This window comes from Sapajus apella, unplaced genomic scaffold, assembly GCF_009761245.1.
Source record: "Sapajus apella isolate SASKATOON/1434 unplaced genomic scaffold, GSC_monkey_1.0 scaffold41, whole genome shotgun sequence".
Lineage (NCBI taxonomy): Eukaryota > Metazoa > Chordata > Mammalia > Primates > Cebidae > Sapajus > Sapajus apella.
In genome coordinates this window covers 2,796,143-2,818,125 of record NW_022436981.1, presented here as the reverse complement: position 1 = coordinate 2,818,125, position 21,983 = coordinate 2,796,143, and the positions used below count along the sequence as shown (strand labels likewise).

The window sequence follows — 21,983 nt, the reverse complement described above, 5'->3', positions numbered from 1 at the left end:
ATTGTTGATAAAATAATAGAAATGTCTTGAGAATTTTAGACATTTTTGCCTGGGTCCACTGGTCAGATATGTTTATAATGTCTCTACTAGACATTTTAAAGTCATAAGTTGATGCTTTTATGATATGATTTTGACACTTGCTTAATTTGTTTGTGAGCTCATGTCTTTGGATTTGGGCCTTTAAATTCTGTGGTATAGACAAGTGGCTATGGTGAGGCCTGGGGATAGTGCCTGGGCTGCATCATGTCTGGGTCAGCTATGCCTCTTGGCCATGCTCGGAAGGGTTGACTCCACCAGGTATTATCTCCACAGCTCTATTCTTTGTCCTGGGATCTGCATCTGACACATAAGTAAAATCAGTTCCTAAGTTTTTCACTGAAAATAAGGGTTACTAAGAGTTAACGCTGGAATTAATACATGCAATGAAAACTACTAGGTACAAGACAAACAAATTTATATATGGAGTATATAAAGAAAGATGTAAAAAGAGTTGAGAGAGAGTAATTTTTTTCCCTTTTACATGAAAGAACTTTGTGTGGTCAAAATAAGAGGGCAAGGAGTAAATTTTCACCTAAGGTAGAATGCCAATATAAAAAAAGGAAATATAGCATAAAACTGAAGGTTTATGTAAGTTGTAGAAGTTCTGCAGAAGATTAATCTCATGAAAATAATTTTATGTGTGATCAAGTTGGCCAAAATTAGAAGGGGATTATTTTTTCTAACAATGGAGCATATCAAAAGTACACTGATGCAGGGCCAGAGTTAGGCCCCTGTGTCAAAATAACAGGATTTTATTGGAGCATTCATTTTCTCTTTAATAGAAAATTGTAAAGGTTGTAAAAGGTTTATGGAAATTTTGTGCAGTCAAAACTGAGATTGGATAGATTTGTTTATAAGGTTTTATTAAAATTAGCTTTAACATTAATAATATACTGATGCAAAGGTAAGATTTGTTTTTCTCTTTTGAATAATATTTTTGTGAAGTACTAATAAGGATTAATTTTTTGTTCATCTTCTGAGTAAAAAAGGAGGGAAAGACTTTTTTTTCATCCAATGCTGTCTTTATTAGGTCTTTTGATTGCCTGGAAAATTGAGTTTCCTCTCTATCAAAGAGTAAAGGTGTTTTTGTTTTTTTAGTCCTATTTATAGGCAAAGAGGTTTTCTGCTTTCTGAAATATTTGAATTATCACTTTGGTTAAATGAATGACTATTATTAGTGACCTTTAATCCTATTTTGATCAAGTATTTGAAACCTTTTATATCTGACATATTCCCAAAATCAAATTTCAAATTCTAAAATTAAGTCTTTTCCAGAATAAGACCCTGGAAGTCCAAGAGAGACATATTAGGTTTATTTGCTATGTTAAAATCATATGGGAGGCACTGTCAAATAAAAAATGGTATTTAAGTTTGAGTTATATTTGTATGGATAGGTTAATATGTTCCAAAATTGTAAAAGATTCCAAAACTTCAGATATGTCTTGATATATTTAATCAGTCATGATTATAACATTAAACTGCTGAATGACACAGAAATATCCAAATTTCCATGTCATTTGTGTCTTTAACCATGGCTATTCTAAGTCTTTTGTCATCCACAGACAATTAGTATTATACTTTGATTCTTCCAGAAAAAAAAAAAAAAAAAAAAAAAAAGGTTTAAAAATTTGCTACAATCCAAAATTTGCTTTGTCTTCAAAGAAATTCATGAAAAAGGACTCTGACAAGCAACTCTTGAGTACAGATTTCTGAAAACTTTGGAGATCATACCATTGGACTAAGTAAAAATATTCAAAACTCAAATAAACTGATATGTTCATGAAGGTTGCTAACCCAACATCAAGCAAGACAAGAATTACTTACATGTCACCAAACTGATAGAGAACTGAAATAATTTTTATGACTTTTTATCTCAAACATTGCTGACTTTTTAAATATTTTGTTTTCCAGAGTCAAAAACACATTTTTCTTTTGAGCTATTCATAGCTTACAGCAATTGGGTAATATATGTTTGTGAGCAAAATCGAAACATTTGCCTTTCTCTCTATCTTATTTCCCTCAAATCTGGAAACTATTCATGGGTATTCTTATTTCATGGCAATCTAGTAATCTGCACTAGTTCAATAAGAATCTGTTTTCTATAACAGGACGCAACTGAAGGCATTGTTTGTTTTTTTTTAACCAGACTTTGACTGGAATGGCATGTTCTCAGAGATGATCAGACTGCTTTGAGGAATTGAGGTTGACTTTATAGAACTCATAAAAAGTCTCTTGGAAAGACTGGCCTGCAACCTTATTGTAAGGCCGGTTGCCTCGCAGGGAGCTCGGACATGCCCACTTCTGCACTCGGCACCTAGCCCACCTTGGAAAACCCCTCTGCACCCAGCACTAAGCTCTGCACTCGGCACCTAGCCCGCCTTGGAAAACCCCTCTGCACTCAACACTAAGCTCTGCACTCGGCACCTAGCCCACTGTTGGAAAATCCCGCCTACCTACCAATAGCAGCCTGCCCCAACCATGCCCCATTTCCCCGCAACCAATCAAGCGCCTTCACTTTCTATAAAACCCCATGCCCAGAAGAGTCAGGCGTGACTTCCCTGGCCTCTTTCCCCAGGACCACAGAACCTCGCCTGGGAGCTGAATAAATTGGCATTTAATCTTTTTGTGTTGGCCTCAGCTTCCTCATTTTAAACTCCATGATAACCCTTACACTTATCTTGCACAGTTTCCCTTTCAAGATTTCTATCCTTGTGGTAAGTAAAGAATGTCACTTTCAGACAGGTTTAGGAACCTCAATATATTTTAGGGACCTTGTAAAGAGAGGAACTTACCAATTCCTACAGGTATTACAGTGGCAGACCAGTGGCAAATCCTTGACTTGATTTGCCTCAAGACTTTTAACAGTGTAATCCAAAATTCCTTATGAAAGTTCCAGCAAAGTCAGCCTAAAAGAGCCTATTTTGCCAATCATCATTTTTCTTGCACTTTATGCAAGTAATGACATGAAGTATAATATTAAAACTTATTTTACAAATAAATTGGTCCTACTAAGATTTATCTTTGGTAAAAATGGGAACTGAAAACAGAAAAAAAAAATTACATTTCAGAAGAAAACTATAATATGCCTGTTATTAGATTCCAGCTTTGTCCATTGTTTTGAGTTTTTAATTATCTTCGTACAATTTGAATTACATCCTGAACTACTTCCTGGCTACAAGTCTCTAAAAAAGGACCAGGCTTTAATTTTTTTCATGATATTTTTAGCTGATTTCCCCAATGGAATAGGTTTATTAAATAAATATTTTGGCATACACATTTTCTTCTTTATTACAATCCTTATGTGCATTATATTTCGACTATATATCTCATTGTTTTACTATTTCTAAGAAAACTAGATTCATGTTACTCTATAGACTAGAGAGTCAACAAGTGACAGCAGCTATGGATCAATGACTGACAGGACTACCCCAAGAACGAGCCTTTCCAGCAATGAGGGACATCTTGACACTTAGATTTTGATCAATGCTTTCAAGAAGAACTATTTTTTTGATCAAAAGGGGTAAATGAAAAAAATAAAGGAACTTTTATCTGAGAAATGCAAATCCTTTTAAATTATTAGACCCAGAGAGGCATGAAAATATAACAGCAATCACATCCTTCTCCCCCATCTCATTTTTAAGCTAGTATTTATCACTTAAAACTGTTTGCTATTGCCACTAGCAGCTACAAAGTAACCTAGTAATGCTGCACCAGAAACTATAATCCACAATTTATAGCTTAACAATGGATAGTCAATAGCTTATGTTATTTTAGTGTAAAGTCTTGGTAAACAATGCAGGAATGGCCTCTTCCTTCCCATGTGTAACTGCTGCTAATTAGACAGCATACTTGGGACAACTTGAATCTATACTGCTGGGTTGTAATCCTCAGGCCTGGCCCAAATAAACTTTCTACTTATATCAATTTTGCCTCAGCTTCTTCACCTTTTAGGTCAACAGACAGCAGGGACTAGAAGCCTTTTTGGAGTAAGGAAGTGCCATTCACAGGTGACAGTGCTGAGGAAGGAGGCTGGGGTCTCCAGGGATATAGCTGATAACTCCCCTCCAAATCCTGGGTTCAAAGAGCAGAGCTCCCAAATGTCCCAGGAAACTTTCTTGTGGCAGCACAAACTTGCACTAGTCCCCTACATCGGAGCCATTTGAGGTCATTTATATGAAGATGATTGTAAGATAATTCATTGAGACATGAATTCATGCTGTGTTTTTCCCTCTCTGTTCCAAGTGGGAAGCTTCCCTGTGCTCCTGCACCTCTAGGGAGGCTGGTGGTGCAGGCTGAGGGTAAAGGCTGCTTAGAGACAATCCGTTTCCTGGCCTTTGCCTTCCAGGAGCCAGAGCAGCTTAATGGGATCATGCAGTAGAGGAGAGGGCAGAGAGAAGGAAGGAGCCACATCCAAAGGAGCTTGTGGCATTCCCCCCGTGAATAGAACCAGCAGCCCTCCCAGGGAGGTCGGAGGATCTCCAAGAGTAGTGGCTACCAGCATGGCCAAGGATGGGCCTGACTATCTGGCTTCCTTCTAAGCCCAAGCCTAAAACCTGGATTTCTGTGTCAAAGATGCACCACTCTTCTACCAACACTCCCCTGCATCTTTGCAGCTATTAGGGGGAAGGCGACTCAGCTCACTCTTGGAAGCTGGCTGCATCATTCCAGCCACTTGGACAGGATGGAATTCCTGAGCAGCTCTTCACTCATTCATTGGCTCACTCAAATAACCAGTGGGTCTGGAGAGCAGACCAGCACTCAAAGCAGAAATTGCCTCAGTGCATGTGGTTTGTTTTCTGAGGCTTGATCCCACACCTAGAGGCTGCACTGGGGACACTGAGGCATCAGAAGACATTAAGGAACCAGCTAGGCATCCCCATGCTTTGAGGAAGCTGCCCCTCCAGCTCTCTTTGCAGATGCAAATCAGCTAAACCCTATCCTCTGGCCCAAGCCAGGTAAGAAAGACCACCAAGGGCTAAGTCCCCCAGCTAGGATGATGTCTGTGAATGTCTTGTAAGAGAGCACTTTGAATACAAATGCCCACAGAAGCTGCTGACTCTCCCCCAGTGCCTTACAAAGTGGTGAACCCTGGTGTCAGCTGGCGTCATCTAGCCCTTAAAATCCAGACCTGATTGTCTTGAACCCCTCCCCATGGCACGTCCAGTGCCCTCACCAAGACTTCTGGAAATTCTCAAAGATTCACGCTTCTTCTATCCTCCTCTGGCTCTGATTTCAGAATTCTGTTGAATTGTCCTTCTCTGTTTTGTGGCTCTTCCTATGACAACCCCCAGCACAGACCTGGAACCCTTCCCTGATTCCCAAGCCTCTGAGGACAAGCAGGCATGGAAGATGGATGTAAAGATTTTTCTGAAGATTTAGGGGCAATAGCGAGAAATGTGCATCACACTCCATGATGCAGGGAAAATTAAAAGTGGACTTATGTTCTTAGGAAGTCCCTGGCCATTTCCTCCCCCCTGCCTCAGTTCTTGGTTGTGGCAGCCCTCTCTTGTCTAATCCCCTCCCCGAGTCCACTACCAATTCTGGTCCCTTCTCATGCAGACTAGAATGGTTCTCTATCCCTCTTGTTACTCCAGCCTCCCCTAAGGATCCCTCCCACCCCCGTGTCCTACTGTGCATTTTCCTAAACTAAGATCATTCCTTTCTCATATAAAACTGGTTGTAGTAAAACTGTAATTGTCTACCTCTGCAAGTACCATTATTTTACAGATGAGGCCAATTGGGCCCGGTAGGTTGAATAACTCATTCAAGGCCACATAGCCAAAAGGAGAGTTGGGACGGCACTGGGATCTTCACAGCAGATCTGCCTTTCCTTCTGGGCTGGCTCTGGTGTGGCTGAGGCCTTGGCCTGCAGGAGGGGTCTGCTGCAAGAAGAGCACGTGGTTCTGAGAGGGGATGTTCACGACCCAGGCAGGAAGCAAGAGTGCCACTGCCTTGTCGCAGTTCCAGAAGCAGTGACGTTTGGCGTCCTGAGAACAGACAATCCTGAGTTCTAGGGAGCCTATGTTGGTGTCTGGACCAAGAACACCAGACCAGACTATGGGGTGAGGGGCTGGCACCGAAGGCTGGGCCTTTGCTCCCAGGCAATGAGGAATGAGAAACCAGGCAGCTCTGGGAGAGTTAGAAGGAGCCTTCAGCCATAAAACAAACTACCAATCCTGGGTGCCAGGAGCAGTGCTAAAGCCTTTACATGATATCATTTCTATTATGATTATTTGTTTGAGATGGAGTCTCACCGTCGCTCAGGCTGGAGTGCAGTGGCATGATCTCAGCTCACTGCAACCTCCACCTCCCCGGTTCAAGCAATTCTCCTGCCTCAGCTGCCTAAGTAGCTGGGATTACAGGCACACGCCACCACGCCCAGCTATTTTATTTATTTATTTATTTATTTTTAGTAGAGATGGGGTTTCAGCATGATGGCCAGCATAGTCTCGAACTCCTGACCTCAAATGAACTACCTGCCTCGGCCTCCCAAAATGCCGGGATTACAGGCCTGAGCCACCACGCCTGGCTACATGACATCATTTCTAATATACACAGTAATCCCCAGAGAGAGTCATCCTCCCATTTCACAGATAAGGAAGCTGGTCTCGGTGGTTGAGTGACTTGCTCAGAGCGCCACAGCTAGTAAGTAAACAGGCAGACAGAATGCAAACCCCACACGCCCGCTTCCTAGTCTCACACATGGCACATGGGTTCTGGGTGAATATTCAGCTGCCAGGGGTTGGCAAATTGTGTCTGTGTGTTCCCACCTCAGGGACTCTGCTGCTGTTCTGGAATACTCTCCTGCTAGGTTTTAATACAGCAGGCCCCATCTTGTCTTTGGGACTAAGTCTGGGGGACTTCTCCTTGCAAAGGCCTTGCTGACCTCCCAATCCAAAGAATCCCCCAGGCCCTCTCCCTTTCCTTACTCGGTCATAATTTCTTCATACAACTTACCTGAAATTTCCTCATTCATTTATTTATTTATTACTTATTGTCTCTCCCATGCCCTAAAAGTGAAAGTGGCCTGTATCTGTCCTATTTTCCCTAATCCCCAGTGCCTAGGTCAGCCAGCACTCACATACAAATATTTGGTGAAGAAATGAAGGAGGTGGCAGAGTCTGAACACCAGCAATAGCCATCACCTGCCCATCTCAACAACCCTCCCTCCACGGCCCATTTCCCCATGAAGAACTGCTGTGGGAGGAATGACAACTTGACCAGATGTCACCTGACAGGAGTCCAAGGAGGTCCTGCTGCCTTACTTAGTGGGTCTCCAAACCAGCGGACCAGTAGGACTCTGCCCCAGCCCTTGGGAGGTCCTCCACCCCAAGTCTGCCCAGGAATTCCCTTCAGCCTTTCTACAACTTCTCATGCTCACTGACCTTTAGGCTTCAAGGAAACAAAAACAGCTCTGCCCTATAAAAATGTCAGGACCCTGGTGCCAGGTGGCCAAACCCTTGTCATGAAAAGGAAGGAACGCAGGGCCCGGAGGTGGACCACCACCTGGAGGCCAGGGGATGAGGCCCAGACCCTGAGCTAGGGACCCGAGGCTCCCGGTTCCATGTGCAGCACGCTCAGGATCATTGGCTGTGGCCGAACTCCTCTTCTATCAAACACATTCAGCGATGTGTTCCCTTCGTCTATCCTGTGGGGAGGCCGGAACCTCAATGAAATACAAACTCGAAAGCACATTGTACTTCCCAGATGAAAAGTACCACAGTCAGAGAGATTCACAGCCATGCTGTTCACTCGTGCTGGTCAAATGGCTTTGATTGATTTTTTTATGGATATGAGTTTTAGGGTTTAAAGGAAAAAAATACAGCTTGTTTCATAGAGCTATTATGGGATTTTTTTGTTGAAGCACACAGTCTCTGTACAGCCCTAAAATGTTTTGACAGCTCAGGCAAATCCTCAGGAAAACCTGAGACCAGAGCGTGCCAACCAGCCGCTTATCACCAGGCTCCCACAGCCCCAGCGCTCGGCCGGAGCTTCCCCTGCTGGCTCCTCAGCAGGCCCAGCCGCCACCCGGCCCGCGGGACCAGCCGCACGCGGCCCAGCTATGAATCAACCTTGTCCTCCCATTCCAATGCGGGAAATGGGATGATGAATTCGTTTCCATCACCACACTGCCCATAAGTCACGGCTTGAAGGGCATTTTTTTCTTTTAGAGTTTCCAATGACAAAGATTTCATTATCCAAAGCAATAATTTTTACCCAGAGCAATGCAAGATTTCACTCTACCTGAATTAGGCCCATATGTGAAAGGGCAGCCTGAGAACGTCAGTGTCTGGGGGCTGAGAGGAGGGTGGGGAAGGGGGGCTGGTCTCTGTGTGCTCGCCCTGCCCCCATGCATTCCCTTTCTCTCTTGGTGTGGATGTTCGCTTTCTTTGTTCTCAGCTCCCTCCTCCAGAGTCAACCCCTCTCCTTGTCACTAGGCACCCCCATGATCCTCTCCCTAGGGCATAACCCTTCCTCCAGTGACAGCCCCATGCCGGGGCTGACACTGTTTATTCTGCCAGCCTGTTCTCCCCACTCCTCTACATCCCCCCTCCCCTACCCCCCACCCACACCCATCCCCATATCAGAACCAAAGAAAGGACAGAGAGTCATCAGCATTGCTCTCTAATGGAAGTCCAAGGGCTTTCCTTTGAATCAGAAAGGCAATTTCAAAACCACTGCACTACAGAAGATCCCCAGGGGGTCGGCTCATTCTAAGGCTCTGGATGTGCCACCCTTCCGCCAAGCCCCATCTTTTTCCCGTTAGTTTTACACTGAGGCCTCATTGCTCCAAAGCCAAAGCCTAAAGTCACAGGAAGCATAAATAAGACAGCAGTGCAGAAGGAGCCAAGCAGGGCCCTCTGCTCTCAGCCCTCCTGGAAAGCAGCATTGGAGGGGTAGGGGGTTCTTTCAGGAACTGGCTGGTATCTTTTGAGGGCTAGCCTGGCTGGGGAAGGCCAGGAGCCCTGTTGAGAAGGGCTTACCCTTCTCAGGGTAAGATTGGGGTGCCTCTGGCATCTCCCACTGTCCACATCCCAATCCCACAGAGCCTCCTATTCCACCTGCTTTCCTGCTAACAATGCTGCTGCCATCAGTCCAGGGAAACGCCCAGGTCACATCACCTGTGACAAGCCCAAGAGGAAATGTGTCAGATTTGAAGGAGCCACGTGCAGCCAGTCTACATTTAAACAGCAGTATTAATTATAGAATCCCAACCAAGTACCAAAGACAAAATAAGTGTGTAAAATATATTTCACTTCCTCATAAAGCAAATACAGAGTAAGGCTGATATTAACTACCAAAATGACAAACTTTCGTATGACTGACCTACATCCGCACACGGGTAGGTTAAACACCAGGGAAGAGGCCCAGGCAGTGAACTCAGGAGTTCAGGCAAGCAAGGGAAAGCTGGAGGCTGGGCTGGAGAGCCTTCACAGAAGAGTGGTGCTCTGGTGTGGAGGAAGAAATAATCCCAGTGTTCAAGAGAGTGGCAGAGGAGTGGAGTGTTCTCCCGGAGGGGCGGGGTGGTGGTGGGACTTAACTGAGCTCATCCACTGAGTTTGGAAGCCCAAGCTAGAGATCTGGGCCTCTCAATAGTTCCCAGTCAGTCACAAAGCAAGTGTCTTGAAGCCATGTTACCCCCACACCCCCAGTTCTCAGCTACCACTATTACATATCGTTAACTCCTCCCATCAGGTGCAGCAAAGCACATGATGAGTGTTACGGTGTGCATGGGGACAGGGAGAGAGGACAAAGCTAAAGATCTAGGGTGTGATGCCTGTGCTGTGGGCCTCTAGTGCACTCACTGGCTAAGAGAGGTCCCCGTGCCAACCCCCTGACCTGCAGTCCCACTGCAGGCCCATCTTCAAATTCCTGCCTCAACAATCTCACCAACCACCTCACGTCAGGAACCCGGAGCTCTGGGTTAACAGGTGGAGTTATGGCTAATATTTGTGACACCAGGACGCTGTGAGATTTGTAGGCAGTAGCAAGTTTAAACTAAATTTTTTTCTTAGGCCAGGCCCGGTGCCTCATACCTGTAATCCCAGCACTTTGGGAGGCTGAGGTGGGCAGATCACTTGAGGTCAGGAGTTCAAGACCAGCCTGGCCAACATGGCAAAACCCCGTCTCTACTAAAAATACAAAAATTAGCTTGGTGTGGTGTCAGGCGCCTGTAGTCCCAGCTACTTGGGAGGCTGAGGCAGGAGAATCGCTTGAACCCGGGAGGCGGAGGTTGCAGTGAGCTGAGATTACGCCACTGCACTCCAGCCTGGGTAACAGAGTGAGACTCAGTTTCAAAAAAAAAAAAGAAAAAAATTCTTAGAGGTGAAATTCACACAACATAAAATTAACCATTTTAAAGCACACAGTTTAGTAGCACTTTAGGTCAGGAGTTCAAGACCAACATTCACCATGCTGTGCATCTACTACCTCTATTTAGTTGCAGAATATTTTCATCACCTCAAAGGGAAAACCCATACCCACGAAGCAATCACTCCTCCCAGGCCCTGGCAGCCATTGATCTGCTTTCTGTCTCTTTCCAGGTATTTCATATAAGCAGAATCATACAATGTGACCTTCAGTATCTGGCTTCTTTGCATGTTAGCTTAGCTTAGAGGCCTAGCATGTTTCTGAAGTTCATCCATGTTATTGCATGTATCAGAATTCCATTCCTTTTTATAGCTGAATAGTTTTTCATTCTATGTATATACTACACCTTGCCTAGCCATTCATCTGCCGATAGACATCTGTTTCCACCTTTGGCTGGTGTGGAAAATGCTCCCATAAGCATGCATGCACCAGTATTTGCTTTCAGTTCTTTTGGGCATATGCCTAGGAGGGGAGTTGCTGGGTCATACAGTCATTCTATATAATACACTTTTGAGGAATTGCCAAACTCCTTTCCACAGGGCTGCATGACTTTACATTCCCACCAGTGGAAAGGTTCAGAGAGTCCTCAGACAGATAGATAGGGTAGGGGATGCATCTAATAGTTTTGTTTGAGTCAGGGTCAGGGGAGGCTGAGCATGGTGCTCTCGTGGCACCCAAGTCCTCTGCCACTCCGAGAGCCCAGAACTGCGTGCAGCTCAGAGAGGTCTTTGGAGTTGAGGTGTAAAGGAAGCAGTGAAGACTAGGAAGGTGGTCACGATGGTGGTCCTGGGTCCCAGGGTCCTGAGACACCACAGTCACACTGTGAAAATCATTGCTGGCGACCTGAGACTACGCAGAACCCCACTCGGGCTCCTGCAGATAGCAGGCTGGGGCGCAGCACTCCTCTGCAGATCCCATTACTGTACATGGGGCTGCAACATGAAATGATGAAAATGTAAAACATCAGGGAACATGCTGTAAATCACTTATTGGCAACCTGCTGCCTCCCAGACATGCCCGATCCGAGTGAGATGCTGCAGCAGCTCGGGATTTCCATGCGGCCTGGACCAGGCTATCCCTCAGGCGCCAAGACCCTGACCTAAGAACTGAAACCATGTGGGGAAAACACCTTGGGGGCCTGACTCATCCTGTCCTCCAGCCGAGGGCAGCACCCCCAAGTCTTCTCCTGGCATCGAGCCCACCAGCCCCAGGCCTTGGGAAAACCCCTTTGCCCCTCCATGTCTGTGTTTTCCCGATTTGAGAAATGATGATGCCTTGGCTTGAACAGCCTCCCAGGCTCCCTAGCACATTCCAGATGTATCTTTGATTCATGCAATTTACCCATAGTCCTGGCTCTCCTCATCTGATCTCAGTGAAAAAAGATCAAGAAGCAAAGAAAAGAAGTGGCCAGTCCACAAAGCCCTATGAATAGGCTTCTCGGGACCAATGTCAGCAGCAAGGCTCCTGAGGCCAGGGGTCCTGCCATCCAGGGGTCCTGCGGTGGTCCAGATGGGAAACGGGGCTGCTCAGGAATGTGTAGAGTTTCAAGTACAACTGACATTCCCTTAAGTGTGCAGTATGACGCATGGCCCCTTGGAAGCAAAATCCAGATTAAAAATCAAACTAGGAGAGAAAGTAAAATGATGCGCTGTCTGCCTGCTTTCCCAAGGACTCCCCTCAGGACACCTTTAAATGCTTTAAGTGGAATTGTGTCTTTTCACACTTTTGCAGTTTCATGTATACTGTCTGAAGCAGAGGTTGATGTATATAGCCTTGTTGCAATTGGTTGGACCTTCTCAGTTCCCTGATTGCTTGGCCACCAAAGCAAGCCCTGAGCAGAAGGGTGGAGGCCAGGAAGAGAAAGAGCATGGGATTTGCAGGCTCAGAGGATCTGCAGACCACAGCTGAGACCAAGGCCAGTGATGGAGGAGCTATGAACCTTGTGTGCCCTCCAGCAAGCCCTTCTCACCTCTGGGCCTCGGTTTCTCCCTTTCAACAGTGAGAACATCAGGCCAGATGACCTCTGGGTCTGTCTAGCTCCAGTGTTCTAGGCAGTAGGCCTTCATGGAGAAGCTGAATATTCATGAAGCTCTGAGCAGCCCAGTCCTAGCTGAGTCAAGCAGAAGCACCAGCAAGGCCCCTCCCACCACTAAAGAGCAGTGATGGTGAGTCGCAGTCCATCAGCTGAGTAGGCCACTCAATTCTCCATCTCATCTACCTTCTTTGATCTGAAGGGCCACACAAATGGTTCCCTTTTAAGTGCATGGGGAATACTGTCCTGACACAGGAACAGCATTTAACAAAGCAGGGGCCCAAGGTGTCCGAAACCATCATTATAATAAAGTAAAAGGTCAATGCATCCAACAATGCCACCCCTGTTTGCCACGTTTATCGGCTACAGCAGTTTTGCTGTGAGGTGAAATGCTGGGGGCTGAGTTGGGGAAATAGTCGTCTTTCCTTACTATGCAGCAATTTAGCCATAACCTTTCTTCAGACTTACTGCCTATAGCAGCCTGGTCTCCTCAGAGTCTCATTTCTTAATCAGAATCCTTTCATGATTATCCCATAGAACCTAGAACAGGGCTGGGCACACAGTGGGTACTTAATAAATGTCTATGGATATGTTTTCAGAAGTGTCCAGGAAAAGACCAGTATTTCAGTTACCTGTGGTTGCTGAACAAACTACTGATTTAGTGGCTTATAACAACAATGATTTACGATTTCTCATGAATCTGTGTGTTGACTGGATTCAGCTGGGTGGTTTGGCGGGGCTCACTTAGCAGCTGCATTCATCTGGGAGCTTATTTGAAGCTGGAATGTCCAAGATGGCCTCTTATCCTCCAGATCCTCTCTCCCATGTCCCTGCATTATCCACAGGTCTAGTCTAGACTTCCTTTTAGCAGCAGGGTGGCTGGGTTCCACGAGGCACTGTCTGAGAAGACAAGCCCGGGGCGCAAGCACTTATAAAGCCTCTGCTTGCATCATGCTTGTTAATATCCCATTGGCCAAAGAAAGCTACGTGGCCAACTCCAGAGTCAATGCGGGAGAGACCACACGGAAGTGTGACTTCTAGGAGATACAGTTCGTCAAATGCCACAAAGCAATGATCTACCACAGCTAATGAATCCCCCCGATGGGGGCAGAGCCATGATACCCTGAGCCATCCTCCACTCTCCCAGGAAGGTGGAAGACAGGACAGGTTTCTCAGCAGACAGCCATCTTCCAGAGCAGATGAGGAAGTCAAGTCACCCACTGACAAGGTAGGGAGGGAAGGTTCCTTAAGTCCTATCATGGTTGTGCTCAAAACCTAGCAAAAGCTGGAACATCTTTTCAGATCCTGGGGGACAAGTGGGGCCTGTCACTTGCATTCATTCACTGCACAGAGTACCTGAGCATTGCCATCATGGAGCACTTGGGATCAAGGTGTATCAAGGAAACCCCTAAAAGCACATGTGCACTTCCTCGCACGTCCTTGGTGGCCATGGGGATCGCCTTTTTCCACTGGGGAGTAATAGTGTGGTACAGTGGTTAATTGCATGGACCCTGCTGGCAGATGGCTTGGCTTCAGATTCTAGCTCTGCCACATACCAACTCTGCTGACCTGGGCAACCTGCCCAGCCCTCCTGCGCCATGGTTCCCATGTCCAAATTCTCATGAGGGTTAAATCACTTAATCCATGAAAAGCACTCAGAACAGAGCTTGGCATAAAATACGCACCAGGCAAGCATTTGCTAATATTATTCATGAGTAATCCTTACATAAAGAATTCTTCTTTCAAATTACAAACCTAATATATGCTCAATGTAAAAACAAACCAACCTTGCAATATCGGAAAAAAGAAAAAGACAGAAAACCCACTGACACAATTCCTCAACCCGAAAAGAATCCTATTAACCACCTGGCATGTGCACTTAATGTTTGCCTATGAAATATGTACACATATCCATCCTTTACATTACAAAAAGTTCTCATACTGTTCGTAGCCTGCCAGTTAAAACATAATATGTCAAAACTGTTGGCCATCGATATTATTCTACAATTTGATTTTACTGTCAGCATGTATTTAATGGTGTAATCTATCCTTTCTTGTGGGAGATTTATATGATTTGTGATTTTTCACAAACAGAACTAATGCTGTGATACATATCCTCATGCACACCCCTTGTTATGTCTTCAGAATAAATTCCTGGAAGGGGAAGATACTGGGTTTGAAGTGAATGCCTACTTGCATAGGGTAGGCATTCAGATTCAGATGCTGCTGGCCCGGCCTGGAGAGAATGACTGTGCCTGGAAGGCATAGTAGGAGAGGAACATGTACCTGTCCCCATGGCCTTGGTTGCCATGGGGACTGCTTTTTCTCACTGAGTGGCTATAGTATCAGCCTGCAAGCCAGGAACATTCTGCTGTGGTGTGGCCTCTTCTCTGCAGCAAGCAAGGCCAGAGCCACCTTTAGAGCCTGTGAAGGCCAAAGCAACTCCATCTTGGATGCTACCCACCACGTTGACTTCTGATTATCCCCAGTTCTGGGAAGGCTTCTAAGATACCCAGCATATCCATTGTTCCTTGTGTCAGAGCAAGTACTTGCTGTAAATCCTGCCCTTAGGTCATACGACCTTGATGTTATCATACTACAAACGTCCCACACATCCCTTCCGAACCACCCCTCCCCTGTGATATATAAGCCCTGGGTCTGGTGGGTAATGGCATGTGAATCCACCATCTCCTGTCCCTGCCACCTGAGACCTAAACATGGCTTCTTTTCTTAAGTTTCTATTAAATGTTTCTTTCTAAGAAACTGGATTTGTCAGCCCCTTTCTTCAGCCTCTCAGCTTCTTTAGACTTCGGGGGTGGGATTGCATAGACCTGCCCATTGTAAACAGAGCTCCAGGTGCCTTCTGCCTGCCTGTAACCACTGACTTCCCCAGGTTTCCACCCTGTCCTCCTGCACCCCTCTCTACACATGGAGTTTCAGTGTCCCAAAGAGAGACTTTGGCAGGAAAGAGACTTGGCTTCAATATTCCTTTAGCAGGTAACCCAAATCCACATCCCTCTCTGCTGCCCATCTGCAGCCTGGACCTGCATTTATGTCTGACTATTCCATGGGATCCTCAAATTTAGCCTGGCCTAAGCCAATCTTCTTGTCTGCTTTCCCATAGCCTGTTCCAGCAAGCTATAAGAGGTGTCCAGGCCTCAGGGGTCAGGCAGCATGGGTTTGACTCTGGCTCTGCATTTACCAGCTAGGTGATTGTGGGCAAATGACTCGACCCCCTTGAGCTGCAGTTTTTCTTAACTGCAAATTGAGAACTTTAATATGAGCCTCTCAGTGTTCTGAGGATTCAGTGGGGAGACAGCAGGTCCTGGCAGAGTAAATGTATAGTAAATAACAAGACAATACTGATCTTATTTTTATTCTTACTACCCACTGCCCCAACTGAAAACCTCATAGTCATTCTTCCTTCTTCAGGGGTCTCTTCTCTTCCACAAACCCAGGAAGTAAACCTCAGAAATGGCCTTGAACCCTGCTGCTGCCCCGCTGCTTGCACACATGCATTCAGTGGTCTCCTTACCCCCTCACCATGCTGGGACAGCACATAGCAGATGTCCGGAAGGTTGCTTGTATGAAAAGTACAGTGGTTCCCAGATCACTGCCTTTCTCTGGACCCTGCTTCCTCATCTGTAAAACCATCTCCAAGGGCCCTTGCAGCTAGGAAACACTGTGATTCCCTATCCCTGTACTGGTTCCTTGCCCCAAGGAACAAGGGAGCCTGGCTCCATCACTCAGGCAGGCAGAGAGGGGAGTGAGATAACAGTTACATAGATGACTCCTCATTTTATTGCCTGAACCATCAAACCCTCCCCAAGATTTCTGGACTACTGTCCCTTGGCTGGCTCAGAAATTTCTTAGCTCTACCAATATTTTCTTTCGTCGTTCTGTAAAGCAAGCTCAAACTCAGTGAGCACCGCCTATGCAAAGACCTTAAACCACATGTTTATTTTCCTAAGCTATAAAGTTTACGAGGGGAGCTGGACTTCTTGTCCAGCACCATGCTCAGAATTGCTACTGCATTCCACAGGAAGACAGAGGGCTCTGTGTCAGCCCAGGGGGGCTAGAGGGAAGTAGGTGGAGTGTAGCTGTCCATCTCCAGGGGAAAGGGCGTACGGCATGGGAAGGAACAACTGAGGGGCAAGTTCGTGGGGTAGTGAGGGCAGCGGAGAAGAAAGATGGGGGAAAGATCTGAGCATGGTTGCAGGTGGTTTAACCCAGCATTGTGCCTTTCAGGTCCGTCTACTGTCAAGGCAGCTTTGGGACACTGTCAGCAGAGGCACTGGGGCTGGCCCTGGCTGAAGCTCACTAAGCCAGCCCTTCTGACACGACACAGCCCCTTCATCTAAGAATCTGAAGTCACTGAAGCTTGATGCTGGAATAAACGGCCAAGAGCAGGCATCTTCACCTAGTTGCCTCTAGTTTCCTAATGACCCCAGTCCATCTATTTACTTTCCACCTAGCCCAGTGCTTCTTGAGGATCAGATGCCATGGAGTCATTCAGAACTCCAGCACCAGGGTATGTTCTGAGATGCAGTGCGTTTGTCCACCAGCTCGGCATTTATGGGGTCCTTGATATGGACTGAGCCTCTGAGGGTACAGTATTTCCTCTTGCAATGTAAGACTAGGTTTTCCACTGAGCTGATGCCAACGTCTCTAAGTGGATGAGATCTGGAATGGCACTTGGATCCCAATATCTATAATACTACCTGCCAACATCTGGTGAAGCTCACTGTGCCTGGGCCCTTGGTCCTTCAGGCCTGTTTCCCACTGGGTTCCATCCTGGGAACTCCAAAGGGTCACATCATAGGAGGAAGGAAACAGGTGTGTGAAGGTCCTTGGTCCTCCAACTGCATGGATTTGAATACTAGATGGAGTGGGGAAAGGACTGAGTGACTGTCAAGGGCTCCTCTAACCCTGAAATCCTATGATTTTTAGGAAAAAAGGGAACTGCCATTTGCTCAGAGCAGTGATTCTCAAACTCAATGCCTCTTTTCTATCACAAATATATCATAATACTCCCTTATTATCCTGAAATAAAAGTAAAGGTCATATAATACATTCATACTCATAATTTTAAAAGGTCAACATCTTAACTGTAAAAAAAAAAGGCAATTTATGGGCTGTGCACAGTGTCTCAGGCCTGTAATCCCCCAGAACTTTGGGATGCTGAGGCAGGCAGATCACGAGGTCAAGAGATCAAGACCATCCTGGCCAACATGGTGAAAACCCGTCTCTACTAAAAACACAAAAATGAGCTGGGCATGGTGGTGCATACCTGTAGTCCCAGCCACTCAGGGGGCTGAGGCAGGAGAATCACTTGAGCCCAGGAGGCAGAGGTTGCAGTGAGCCAAGGTCGCACCACTGCACTCCAACCTGGGCAACACAGCGATATTCTGTCTCAAAAAAAAAAAAAGGCAATTTATGATAAATTAACATGTATTTCCATATGCAAATGCGTGGGCATGACTACTTTGGAAGCCCTGATGAAGCACAGCACTGCACCGCTGAACAGACTCCTGGTGCTAGCAACATCACAAATGCAGCTGGGCCATAATGGGATTTCAAGACTACATGCAGCACTGCCATCAGATACGATGCTTTCCGATGTTGTGAGCACTGTTAAAGTACAATCTTAATTTACATACTGGTTGCATGCATTTAATGTTTTCTAAAACCACGCAAAAAATAATCTGTATTGAGTCCTAGTAGAAGATGATAAAGTCAGGCTTTTCACCTCCAGTATTGTCCAAATTGCCCTACACAATTTGACAGTTGTGTAGGGCACAGGACAATTGTTTATTTTGTAGGACAGTCTCAGGAACGGCAGGGTATTGAACATCTTTTTCCCAGTGTGCAAAACGCTAGTTGCCCCTCAGCTGGTAGTATCACCCTATTGAAAATGGTTGAATTGAAGCCTCCTCTCTGCCTGGAGTCACAGGAGGCAGGAGACCGGGACACTGACTATCACAGGGTTAAGGACCCGCAAGATCTGCCGAGACATCACTACGGTTTGATGAAGCAGCCAGGGTAATACCTGAGAACTTGCACTGATCAATGACCTGCGATGCCGAGCTTTGAATCCCATGTGGTCCTTGGCCTCCGCCCCAGCCCCGATATCTCATGTCTCACTTACGTTACAATCAACTTATAAACCAGGCTGGTAGCAGCCCTCAGGGCCCAGAAGCGGCCCTCTGTTGTCTGAGAAGCTTTCAGAAGAACCTGGACAGCCTCACGTTTGGACCAGACACTGCCCGTGTACCATTTTTGCAGTGGTTGTTCTTTTATCCCCTACCCCAATTTAACCATGGAGGTACTTACAAATCGAGAACCAGAATAGTTAAAAAAAAAAGGTTCACTGACCTGAGCAAGTTGCGTAACTTTTCTGTGACTCAGTCTTCTCATCTGTAAAATGGGAATAATATGAGAGTGACTACCATTAACCTTAGAAGGTTGTGAGAATTACATTTTGATAATATTAATGGAAGGGCTTTTCAAACTTGAAAGCACAAAAGTAAGGTATTACTACTTTGTCATTCTGTAGTAGTGTTATTATCGCTAGTTCACTGAGCCCCGATGAGGCACATCCAACATGTGCCGATCGCAGCCCATCTTTGGCCTCAAAGGAAAAGGAAGCCTGCAGAGCCTGAGTCTCCCCCGCCCAGACCGGCCATCTGTGCACAGGCTCCGCACCTGCGGACTAGGTTGGCTCCCAACAGAAGGCCCAGGGCAGTGTCAGTAAGACCACTGTGGGAGAGCTGGCTGTTCTTTCCGGAGGGCAGGGCTAGGCTTGGGACATTCATTCCAGGGTACAGTCCAGGAGGAGTCTGCCTCAAGGCAGGGGACGTGACCAGAGCTGAGAGTGTGAGCGTGGAAACAGTGAGAAAGAGACTGAAGAGGCAACCTGGGACCACGTGATGCAGGGCCTGAGGCCCAACCAGAAAACAGAGAGGGGTGCCCAGGTGTGTAACTGGCGTTACTGTACTTGAGTATTCAAACCTAGCCTCATTTCCACAGGCCTGACGCCATCCTTGCCCCGGACAGCGGGAAGCTGGCTCAAGACCTGGTCAGGCTGTTTTCCCCTGCACTCACCTTGCGCTCCGGATCCCGGCCTTCCTCCTGTGGCCAGGTCTCAGGTCCCAGCCCTCCTGCTTCTCTCGGGCCCGTGACTGTCCTTCTGGCTGCCAATTGCTGGCAGCGTTTGGCAAACCACCAGGCGAGCCGTAAGTGTGTAAGTACACCTGCCACACGCATGCCCACCTGTGTGCCTCGTGCGTGGTGTGCAAGCATCGTGCGGGCTCGCCTCCAAGCTTCCAGCGAGCCTCGGTGGTTGCACGCGCGGGCTCACCTTCGGGCTTCCGGCCAGCCTGCCACGTGCATGCTCAGCAGGTGTAGGCCCTCCCAAGGCTCTGCGCTGCCTCCCGCTCCTCTGGACCCAGCTTCTCTACTGGTGATTAGGGTTGTGGTGCTCAGCGCCCGTCTTGATTGCTGATAAAAGCTGTGGAGATTGTCGAGGTCTTCCCAGGGCAGTGAAAGCAGGTGAGGTGGGGGCAACTTCAGCTGCAGCGAATTTTCCACTGGCCTGGCTGAGGCTGTTACCAACTTGTTCAGATGTATTGTCAAATTGGAAGCGCTCAAGAGGAGACAGCCAAAATACTGAGGACCCCCAAATCCAGACTCCGGGAGACGGAAAGGGAGTTCCCATGTCACTTGGAGTAAGGTGGAGGAGCTGAGACGAAAATTGGTACCCAGGCCATGACGGCCCTGGAGACAGCGTATCCACATACAAGAAGGAGCCTGGTTTTGCTCTTTTGAAGCTAAATTGTGTTGCGCCCCTTCTAGGGGCTAGAAGTTTTGTATACGAGGTAGATACTGCCATCTACCTGTGTTTTACAAATGGGGAAACGGAGGCCCGGGGCAGGTGGGGAACGGGCCCACGGCCACACAGCTGTAACTGGTAGAGCTCAGATTTGAACCCAGGTTTTTCTTCTGCAGAAACTTTTCCTCTTTCAGCCACCCCACGCAGCCTCCTTAATTTGAAGGGCCGTGAGGCTAAAGAGGAAACTGACATCTCAGATTTTCAAGGAACATACCCATCCTTAACAGAGAAGACTGTAAACTCCTGAAGTTTCAGAGACATAGCCAAACAACCAGCCACACACACAAAATGCATTTAACATTTCATGTTTTATCCTGAGAGTTCTGTAAAGTTTGCTTTCTACTCCATGATACACCCAGGTCGTCTTAAATATGTTCAGAAGGTGTAACACTTGAGTAAAACAGATTTTCCAGGGACCGTTCTTGTTTATCCAGGCACCAATTCTGTGTCTACAGGAAGTTTGAGGAGCAGAGCCTTGGACCAGGGGATCTCAAGCCTGTGTGCTGCAGAGCCTTCGCTGCCCGAGGAAGCCTGGGGACCCCTCCCCAGAATCATCTTTTAAATGTATAAAATAAAACACTTGAGATTATAAAGGAAACAAGCCATATCAAAATATAATTAACAATATTTTTAAAACTGAATTTGTGATACAGTTTTTTGGGGGGGTTCTTTTTTTGGGACAGCTTTTTAAAAAGTCATCTTAACCATTTTGATGTGTGAAGTTCCGGTGGTATTAAATACATTCACATTGTTGTGCAACCGTCACCACTGTCCATCGACAGAGCTCTTCATCTTGCAAACTAAAACTACCCAATGCTAACTCCTCATTCCCCTGTACCCCCACCCCCTGGCAACCACCATTCTACTTCTCTGTGATTATGAACACTCTTAACTACCTCAGAGAAGTGGAATCATACAGTCCATTTGTGACTTAGCATAATGGCTTTCACTTAGTGTAATGGCTTCATGGTTCATCCAAGTGTCAGAATTTCTTCCTTTTTAAGGCTGAATAATATTCCATTGAATGTGCATACCACATATTGTTCATTCATCCGTCAGTATATCCTTGGGTTGCTTCCACCTTTGGGCTATTGGGAATAATGCTGCTATGAACATGGGTGTACAAATATCTCTTTGAGATCCTGCTTTCAGTTCTCTGATGTATAGATCCAGAATTAGACTTGCTGGAGCCTATGGTAATTCTATGTTTTTGTTCGTGAGAAACCACCATACTGCTTTGCACACAGCTGCATCATTTTGCATTCCTTCAAGGAGTGCCCAAGGGTTCTACTTTCTTCAGATCTTCAGCAATGTTCATTATTTTCTATTTTTTTGATAGTAGCCATCCTAATGGGTGTGAGGTATGTGATACAATTTTATATACAGTTCTTTATTAAGACCTTAAATAATAAGCTCTTATGGTGGGACCATAATATAAAATGTATTTCTTGATATGTGTAACTATGATATGAAAATATCTGTGATTGCCAGTGAAAAAGAGTGCATTTGAAAGGCATGCTACATTTCACCCTTAGGGGAATAAAAATAAAGTTGTTCTTTTTTTCTTCTTCAGATTCACAGAACCCCTGAAAATGTAGTCTCAGGTTAAGAAACTCTGCTGGAGAGACAGCTCCAGAGGAAACGCTCAAG

The 21,983-nt window shown here is 46.2% G+C and overlaps 1 long non-coding RNA gene across 1 annotated transcript; it reads right to left on the bottom strand.

Moving 5' to 3' along the window:
• Positions 1-10,043: 10,043 nt before the first annotated feature.
• LOC116565773 lies at positions 10,044-17,496 on the bottom strand. Its single transcript, XR_004275581.1, has 2 exons — positions 15,978-17,496; positions 10,044-11,342 (listed from the first exon to the last, which is right to left on the bottom strand). It is a non-coding gene; the product is annotated as an uncharacterized LOC116565773 (long non-coding RNA).
• Positions 17,497-21,983: the final 4,487 nt, after the last annotated feature.